The sequence below is a fragment of the Gossypium hirsutum genome, chromosome A12 (genome assembly GCF_007990345.1).
Source record: "Gossypium hirsutum isolate 1008001.06 chromosome A12, Gossypium_hirsutum_v2.1, whole genome shotgun sequence".
NCBI classification, from domain to species: domain Eukaryota; kingdom Viridiplantae; phylum Streptophyta; class Magnoliopsida; order Malvales; family Malvaceae; genus Gossypium; species Gossypium hirsutum.
In genome coordinates this window covers 89,705,569-89,714,384 of record NC_053435.1, presented here as the reverse complement: position 1 = coordinate 89,714,384, position 8,816 = coordinate 89,705,569, and the positions used below count along the sequence as shown (strand labels likewise).

At 37.8% G+C, this 8,816-nt stretch overlaps 1 non-coding gene across 1 annotated transcript; it reads right to left on the bottom strand.

Annotated features, from left to right (window-relative positions):
- Positions 1–1,824: 1,824 nt before the first annotated feature.
- Positions 1,825–1,931, bottom strand: LOC121211721 (small nucleolar RNA R71). Its single transcript, XR_005906939.1, has one exon. It is a non-coding gene; the product is annotated as a small nucleolar RNA R71 (small nucleolar RNA).
- Between the last annotated feature and the right edge of the window lie 6,885 nt (positions 1,932–8,816).

Here is an 8,816-nt window from a genome sequence, read left to right as displayed (position 1 = left end):
GCATGAGAAAGGATTAGCACCCTCGTAACTGATAAACCATAAAAGTAACACATTTTAATCTCATACTTAGCATATTTTTGGATGATTTATTATATAATTTAGTAAATTAGACGCTCCTAATCCTTTAATTTCATGTTTTATACTTAGGAGAGCATAGCGGAACAAAAAGAGCTGAAAACGGGCCAAAAACGGACGAAACAGGCTGATTTAAAGATCCACACGGCCAAGACTAATGCCACAGGGCTGAGCACACGCCTGTGTGAGCCACACGGGTTGGCCACATGCACATGTGGCAGCCCATGTCGATCTCGCTCCTTGTTTCCCAAACACGAGAAAAAAGCCAAATTTTAGGGTTTTTGAGCAATCTAAAGTCTAAATAAACATACTAGAAGTAGACCTAAGGGGAGACATAGAGCAGAAAGCAGAAATTACTCGAAGGAAGCCATTGAAATCATGTCAGAAGCAAATCCACTTCAAGATTGAAGATCTCCATTCAAATTTCTCTCGAAGTTTATTTGGGTTTTTTATGCCTTGTTGCTTTTCTAAATTTGAGATGTTTTCCTTTCACATTATGAACTAAACTCCCTAAATACCTAGAAATAGGGTGACATAAATCTGTCGAATTAGAGTCAAATCTAATAAGGGAATCCATAGATCGAGTTAATGCGATAATAGGGGTTTTAATTAGAAAAAGATTCCAATTAATCAACCTAGAGTCAGTTGTTTTTAGTCTCGAAAGAGATATTAACATAATTTAGGGATTTTTATGGATCAAGACGTTTGATTCAGAGTCAGAATAATAAGTGAAGTCTAGGTGGATTCTTTCCTGGGTATTGTCTTCTTTATAAGTTTTCTTCAAGTATTTTTCCCAATTTTCTCTCTGTCACGTTCAGTAGTTAATTACTTAAGTTAATTTTAGATTAAAACAAATCCCTTATATTTTAGGCTAAATAATAAAAAGATAGTTAATACTAGTACTTTTAGTCCTTGTGGATATGATATTCTGGACTCACCATAACTATACTACCATTCGATAGGTGCGCTTGCCTAAGTCGTGATCCTAGTCTAGTTTAGTGTTTCATAAAATGATCATCAAGTTTTTGGCGCCGTTGCTAGGGACTAAGATATTAGGAATGCTTGATTTTTATTAATTTAGCCATTTTTATTTTTATTTCATTTTATTTTAATTTTAATTTTTGTTTACAAACTTTTCTTTTGTTTGCTTCTGGCAGGTTCTTGTAGTTTATGACTAGAAGGAATCCGTCATGACCATTATTATTCGATAGTAAAATTGAAAGTATTGCTCGTAGAAACCGTAGAGAAATAAGGCGGGGCTTACAGTAAATAAAGGAAGAGCACGAGGACGATACCAATACTACCGAGGAGATGGCTAAAAATCAGAATAATCCGCTACCTCCTGTGGTTGCTGCAAATCCTGTAAATCAGAATCATGCTCCTCGTACTATGTACGACTATGCTAAGCTTAATTTAGCAGGGGCTGAATCAAGTATTGTTAGACCTGCAATTGCTGCAAATAATTTTGAACTGAAACCTAACACTGTATAAATGATTCAACAATTTGTTCAGTTTGATGGTTTGCAGGATGAAGACCCAAATACTTATTTGGCCAACTTCTTAGAGTTCTGTGATACTTTCAAAATAAATAGAGTTTCTGATGATGCCATTCACCTTCGGTTATTTCCCTTTTCATTGAGGAACAAAGCTAAACAGTGGTTGAACTCGTTACCACAAGGATCCATCACTAATTGGGAACAAATGACTGAAAATTTTTTACTGAAGTATTTTCTACCGGCTAAAACAACAAATTTGAGGAATGATATCTCTTCTTTTGTGTAGATGGATTTAAAAACTCTTTATGATGCATGGGAGAGGTATAAGAACTTATTGAGAAGGTGCCCTCACCATGGGTTACCTTTATGGCTACAGGTTCAAACTTTTTACAACGGTTTGAACCCCTCAACTAGGCAGTTAATTGATACAGCCGCCGGTGGGTCCCTAAATAACAAAACACCTGAGGAGGCTTATGAGTTTATTGAAGAAATGACACTGAATAATTATAGTGGCAAGTCATGAGGACAAAGCCGACAAAAGCCGCTGGTGTTTTCAACCTCGACATGGTCACCATGTTATCAAATCAGGTAGAGCTTTTAAATAAAAAGATTGATGGTTTATGTGTCTCTACGCAGGTACATCCGGTGATGCAGTGTGACAGAAGTGGAATGAATAATCCAGAATGCCTAGCCTACGACCCTAGCAATATGAACGAACAAGTCAACTATATGGGTAACAATTCTAGACCTCAGAATAACCCTTATAGTAATACTTACAATGCAGGTTGGAGGAACCATCCCAATTTCTCTTAGGGTGGTCAAGGCAATCAAAGACCACAACCCCCTCCAGGCTTTCAACCACCTTACCAGCAGAAAAAGAACTCGAACCTTGAGGAGAGGCTAATGAAATTCATCTCAGTGTCAGAAACACATTTCTAAAACACCGAAACAACGTTTAAACATCCGCAAGCATCAATTCAAGGGCTCGAGAACCAAATAGGTCAGCTCGCTAAATTGATCTCTGAAAGACCACAAGGTAGCCTTCCTAGCAACACCAAAACTAACCCAAGAGAGCAACTCTATGCGATTACTATTAGAAATGACGAAGGGTTAGTTGATTCCAACCCAGAACCAAGGCAAGAAGGTATGGTAAGTAAAGATAAGGTGGATAAAATCCAGAATAAACAAAAATCGGTAAACAGAGAATATAAACTTCGCGTGCCATACCCTAAAGCGACAAAGAAAGACCGCACAGATGAACAATTCGATAAATTTCTTAACCTTTTAAAAAAATTACATATTTACTTACCGTTTATTGAAGCTCTTTCGCAGATGCCCAATTCAGTTAAATTTTTAAAAGAGCTTCTGGAAAACAAACGAAAGTTAGATGATTCGTCGCATGTGGAATTAAATGCAGTTTGCTCAGTAATTCTACAAAATAAACTACCTAACAAGTTAAAAGATCCAGGGAGTTTTACTATTCCTTGTTTAATCGGTAGTTTAGCTCTTAATAGTGCTTTGGCTGACTTAGGGGCAAGTATTAACATCATGCCCTAAAATGTTTAAGCAACTAAGTCTTGGGAAACCAAAACAAACTAGGATGAGTATTCAACTAGTGGTTAAAACTATTAAATTTCCTAGGGGTATCATTGAAGATGTACTAGTAAAAAATGATAAATTCATATTCCCAGTAGATTTTGTTGTTTTAAACATGGAAGAGGACGGTGACGTTCCTTTAATCTTAGGGTGACCCTTTTTAGCGACTGCCAGGACTACTATTAATGTTGGTATAAGTGAACTCACATTTCGTGCAAGTGACGAAACGGTTACTCTTCAGGCTCGTGATTCGATTGAGATATCAAGTAATAAAGATAAGCTTATAAATCCGGTTAATAATACTAATCATATGGTCCAATCCCCTTTTCAAGAAACACTTTCGAGAAGCATAAATGAGCCACGTTCTAGTTCATGCACTAATAATGGAACCATCCATGAAAGACGAATGGTACAGATAGATGAACAAGACGAATGGCAGACTTATGGCAAAGAGGAGCAGAGGCAAAACCATGACGAGTTTAATGAGAGAACCAATCAATTTAAGGTTGGGGTCTGGTTAAATAAAAAAAGACCCTTGAATTATCACTACAAAGCTCAATGCAAACGGAGCGACTCCTTTTACTATATTTAAAGTCTTTCCATACGGTACAGTCGAGGTAACCCATTCGCATTTCGGCACTTTTAAGGTAAACAGTACTCAACTTAAACCTTATTTAAACAAAGGAATTGACAGTGAGAAAAAGGAGTTTCGACTCCGTGATTCACCGTGACCATGTGAATATAAGGTAAGTTGAGCTTAGACACTAAATAAGCACTTCTTGGGAGGGAACCCGAGCACTAACACCACTAACTAGTTTATTTTTATCTAATTTTCATGTTTAAAATGCAGATTTTGACCCACACAGCCTGGACACACAGACGTGTCCAAGGCCGTTTTGACCCTGGAGCTAAATTTTCCCAAACATTGACAGAGCCACGGGCTAAAAAGAGTCCACACAGGCGTGTAACATGGCCGTGTGTACCACACGGCCTGGACACATAGGCATGTCCTAGGCCGTGTGAAAACTGGAGCTAAAATTTTCAAAATTTAAACAAGTCAGAGAGCTACACGAGCGAGGCACATGGCCGTGTGTTAGGGCACGCGGGCGTGTGGGATACCACACAAGCATAGAAGAAGCGAACAACGAAGCACACGGCCGTGTGATACGGCCGTGTAAACCATACGGCTTAGACACACGGGCATGTCCAAGGCCGTGTGACAAGTGGGCTATTAATTCCTCAACGAACACGGACTGGAAGTCAAGCCACATGAGCATGTGACACGGTCGTATGGCCCAACACGGACCGTTACACGACCGTGTCCTTTTTTAAACCCCCAAACTCTAAACTATTTTTACTTTTGTCTTCTTCTTCACCCAAAGCCCCCTAGCCACCGCTCCCTTCCCTGCTCGCCGTCTGACCAATCACCGTCTGCCCACCACTCCCTCATCCTCTCCCCTCTTCCCATTTCCTTCTTCTTTCTCTTCCTTCCCCCACCCCTTTCTTTCCTTTTTTCCCTTTCCCCCCTCCAAGACCACCGTCCATACTCCAGCCCCGACTAGCCCAATTTTCGTTCACACCCCACCGCTTCAACCCCGCCTCAACCTGACCACACCTCCCCTGACCACCGGTCGCACACCATTCCTAGCTCCGTTCACCATCATCGATTTCTTTTTCCCCCTATTTTTAGTTATTTCCTTTTTTTTCTTTATTATTATTATTCCTAACTGTTACTGATCCATATAATTCTAATTATTATTATTCTTATCGTCTTTTATTTATTTATTTATTTATTTTATTCTTTAAATAGTTTCATTGTTTTAGTTAGTACATCATGAATTTTGTTTATTAGTACTTCTTGACGTTCTGAACATTTTTTTATAAATATATATATATTATTTTCGATCTGATGTTATTTCATTCAACAATATTGTGTTTAGTTGGTTTGATTTGTATTTTGGTTGCTCGTATGCTTCTTTATGTTTAGTTTTACTCAGTATCAGCTCTTTGATTGGTCATAGCATGATTTTCCTTAGTTTTCTTATTTCCACATTTATCAATCCAATTTTGACACTTCCTTTAATTATTTATTATTTCTTAAGAATGCATCTATTTTACTGGTTTGGCTATTTTAATATGAATCTATTTTATTGGTTTGTCTATTTTAATATTTGCTTGCTTTATTGCAGATACACCATGACAAACACACGAGGCAAATCCAAAGTTGTCGTCCCCGCTTCGAAAAAGTGGAATAGTCCTGGTGCGACCTCCTTGAGCGCCTCTGTCAAGGTTCGTCATCCTTACCTCTGATTCTCTGTGGACCCATCTAAGGACTTATTCCAGCTCCTGTGCGTGTGACCACTAGGTTTGGGTCGATGCCTTGACTAGGCCGCTTTGGAGCAGGTTGGACTAGCTGATGAGGTCCGCGCTTTCATTACTACGGCACCATGGGACCGTTTCTTTGATATCGTCGAGCCTATATGGAGCTTACTTTAGAGTTTTGCTCGACGTTTTACCTTCAACGAGTGATGTCATCGCATGATGAGTACGGTACCATTACATTCCGACTTGGTGGCTTGGTGCGACATATGAGCGTCCTTAAGTTTGGCGCAGCTTTGGGCATCTACACCGATGAGTTTATGGGTGCCGATAACTTTCTTCACCTCTACCATCACATCTATTACTTACCTTCGTGCTGTTGGACCGATCTCACATCCAGTCAGATCCTTTATGACACGAGTCATTCGAAGGCGACATCTCTTTCTCCGGCTCTACGATACATCCACACCTTATTAGCTCACACTTTGACTGGCAAGAGAGAGAACATAGGAGTTGTAAGCACTACTAACACGTACTATCTTTGGAGCATGGCGACCGGCCACATATTCAACTTAGCTTATTTCATCGCTCTCACCTTTTGCCATCAGACAGATCACCACAAGAAGGGTCCCATCTACCTAGGCCCTTACGTGGCTCGCCTTACTTAACACTTCGGTCTTCTCGATACACCAGAGCTGTCCTCGACACTTACTCTCTTTGATCAGATGTCCCCTTAGGGCATCTCTAGCATGATCCACATGAGGATGATTGAGCGGCGACGTGGAGTGGACCCCCCTCAATACAGACTAGTCCAATCTGACATTCAACATGACCTAGAGGACTTCACTGATGATGTTCCTCACTATCACGAGGACCCACCACAGCCTCCACCATCGAGTCACCGACATGCTCCCTCTACTGCTAGCTCCCTAAGAGTATCCTCTGAGGAGTTTGCTAGTTTCTGTTAGTACTGTGTTCAAAGGTTCTACAGTACTGATGCGGCCTTACAGCAAATCTGTCAGTATCTTCATATCGCTCCTCTAGCGCCACCGGCTCGTGACACTGATCAGTCTGATGATGAGGACCATTGAGTCCGATTATTTTTATGTTTATGTTTATTTTTATTTTCTTATATTTTTATTTTTATTTTTATGTCTATTTTGTTTTCCTATTTTGAACTTTATATTAATTATTATGTGTAAGACCCAATTTTAGCCCGGATTATTTAATTTTGGCCTAAATACAAACCAAGACCCAAAACATAAAGACCCAATTAAACAAGCCCAATTTTTTTTAAAAAAAATCTAGCCCACAAAACATTTCAGCAAGGAGGAAACCCTAGATTTGTTGCCTCCCTTCAACCGCCACTACCCACGTTCTTCACCACCACACACTCCATCTTGCATGTCCGGGCAAGTAGCGTATAGCACGACCCACGCCCCACATCCACCATACCTGCGACTTGAGCAAAGAAATAGGTAGAAACCGTTTGTATTTTGGCTATAAAGCCTTCGTTTTTTCATTGTAAAAGGGGTTTTTTTTGGGTTGATACAAAAGAAATACAAAATCAGTAGAGAACAACAAGAAAAAGAATATTTTGAAGGTGATCATTTACTGTAATTTATTTCTGTCTTTTTCCCTTGTTTCTATATTTTTTTCTTTTTGGATCCGAAATAGAGACGAAATATAAAAGAGAGAAGTCTTACCGGAGTTGTGCTTATGTCGTCAGCGGCCATCGCACATGGGACCTTTGACGGAGGTGGTGTCTGATGAAGAGGAGAAAATGAGTGCATGAGTTGAGAGAACATTTCAAAAAATTCTTAAGTTCTTTTCAAAAAAATCGAAAGGGTGATTGTTAAAAGGAAAAGGGGTTTTAAAAAGGTGGATTTGAGTTTTCAATAGGTTTTAGTTTTTTTTTTCTTTTTCAAAAAAGGTGGCTTAATTTTAATAGCTTTTAAGGAAAAGACAATTGCTTGCACATGGACAGGCTGGTTCTGTGCATGCTCCCTTAAATGGGTAAATTTCGCAGCCAGTTCTTCCCACTTTGCATTACCTTTAATCTGTCCCCATTATGTCTCTTTCATTTCTCTCCAAAGGTTTGTGCATTATTTCGAATTGGTCCGCGCATGAATAGTGTTTTTGGTGATTTGGGTCATTTTCAATTTTAATCCCCGACTATTTGTGCGCGTTTTATTTCGGCCCGCAATTTTATTTAGATGATTAGTTTTGTTTATAGATTATCCCTTTAGTTTTGTTATGCTTACAATGAAGTTTCTTTTCCCTTTTAAAATAAGAGCATATTATTTAACATATAATTTTGTCTTGTTTTGTTGATTTCGTGGTTTTTGTTTTTTATTTCATGTGCATATTTGTTTTTTTCCCAAAACACTTTTGTATATCATCATCACCCTTTTTTATATATTATTTATATTAGGTTTATTCATTTCACATATTGTTTACTTAAATGTTATATATACCACTCTGCATATTGCTTGATCTTTTTGGAATTTTATTTATGTTTTATTGTATTTTTTTATTTTATATTTTTAATACATATCTAATTCCATGTAAATTATTTATTTTATGGCATTGATTTTAAAATTCATTCGTATGATACTGTTTTAATATATTACTTATTTATGTTTTTTTTTAAGTTTTATATCCATTATTTGTTTAAAAGTTTTGGTGTTACCCCTATAGTAGTGTTTAATGTTTTAAAAAAAATTCCTATCTTCCCTATTGTTCATTTCATTTTAAAGCTTGATATTTTATTTGGGTATTTTGATTGGAACTTCTTTCAAGTTGGTGATTAACTTATTAGCTTATAACTATTAATGTTTGTATTTACGTAGTATATATTGTCGTTGCATGTTCCCTAATTTGCTCCTTCGTGTTCTTGTATCATTCGTGATTATACATGTAATATTATTGCCTCGTTTTTATCTCATGCTCAATAGTATGTTTGTATGATTGTTTTTTATTTACTTTTATTCATATATATATATATTGTTTTAAATTCCAACTTCTTGCTCGATGCCAATTGTTTTTATCTCCAAATGAACTAAACAAGTATGTTTTGACTTGGTCTTTATAAATGTTTATTTGAGTTTTCTCAAAACAAGGCAATGTTTCGAGTTTGGGAAATTCGGTAAATCGTGCCCTAACGTGTTGGGTTTCGTTTTTTTCGTTTTGCCAAATATCGGAGTACCCTTTTAAGAGTTCGTTGTGTGTTTTGGAAATTTTGAGGTGATCTCAGTTTTTGGAGACTTAAAGTGCTGTGTCCTAACGTGCTGGATGTGGTATTTTATTTCTCTGGAGCGAGAAAATCTT